Raw genomic sequence first — 1,218 nt, 5'->3', positions numbered from 1 at the left:
AGGGGGGTTGGGGAGGGGAGGGAGAGGTTTAAGGGAAAATGAGGTAAACTGTACCTCTGAGGTCAGGGCCCATGGACCACTGCATAGACTAGGGACATTTGCAAGAATCTGCTGTAACCTAGCTTTAAGTGGGAGCCTAGTGACAGCAGTTCTTTTGAGAAGGAATGTAAACTTTGATTTCCCCTTATGAAGCTGTCAGTTTTTTAGTTTGTTTTATTAAAACTGGTTACAAGCCAGTTTCACAAACCACGGATCCTTTCCTAGCACTCTGAGTAGTTTGCTTCCTCGTGCTTCTCCTCCTCCCCCCCCCATCCCTCATCCCTGTTCTCTGCTCTGAAGACTTCTCTAGCAGCTTGGAAACACTCTAATTACTGTAGCTATTATAGTCACAACCCAGATCCTCCACCTCCTTCCCTCTCACCCCTTTCTATCTTTCTTCCCCCTACTCTTGCTCTAGCAGCAGGAGTTGAACTGCAGTCTCATGAGCACAGTCAGATCTATGAATGGGCTTTATATCTTGTCAAGGCAGAGCTCCAGATCCAACAGGGCTAATTTTTCATGGTTCTCTTGCTGTTTGTTCTTGGATCAGAGTTGCAGAAATAAGAGATGGCAAATACTTATTAGGTCATATCTAGTCCATCACTCGGGCAAACCTAGGATTTTTTTCTTGTCACCGTGAGAATTTTTTCTTCTTTTGCAGGTGAGAGCTGTTTGATGCCAGACAAGCTCTGAAACTGCCTTTTTATTGTGCTCTTTGGTCATTAGTGTCTGGTCAACTTCTTTCTTAGATTTTTATTCTTGTCTCATTTTCAGGATTACTTGTTCCCAGCAATATCACCATCCCTTCAAACTTCAGTCCTTTCTTCTCAATTATTGACATCATGTTTGTGGGTTCCTTTTGTACCATCAGTTATCTATGCCAGAAGTATCACTTTTCTGACCTTTGCCATAAGGGTCGTGATGGCCTTCTTTTAAGGAGGTCCATTTGATGGAAGCACAAGACACGTATTCTAGAAGGTGGTAATGAATACATTGCCTCAGAAAATAAGTGCCAGGTTGTGCCCTTTTACGTAACCTCTGTACTATATGAACAAATGTTTCTTTCAACAAATGTTGATTTGGTGGGTACTTCCTGTTCTAATACTTGGTTCTCTTTATGTGGATGAAATTTTATTTTTGTTTGATTTAGTTACAGTTCAGATATTGTTGGCCGGGCTT

Source organism: Carlito syrichta, unplaced genomic scaffold, assembly GCF_000164805.1.
Source record: "Carlito syrichta isolate Samal-C Ts95f unplaced genomic scaffold, Tarsius_syrichta-2.0.1 Scaffold304708, whole genome shotgun sequence".
NCBI classification, from domain to species: Eukaryota; Metazoa; Chordata; class Mammalia; order Primates; family Tarsiidae; genus Carlito; species Carlito syrichta.
This window is presented reverse-complemented; position numbering follows the sequence as displayed.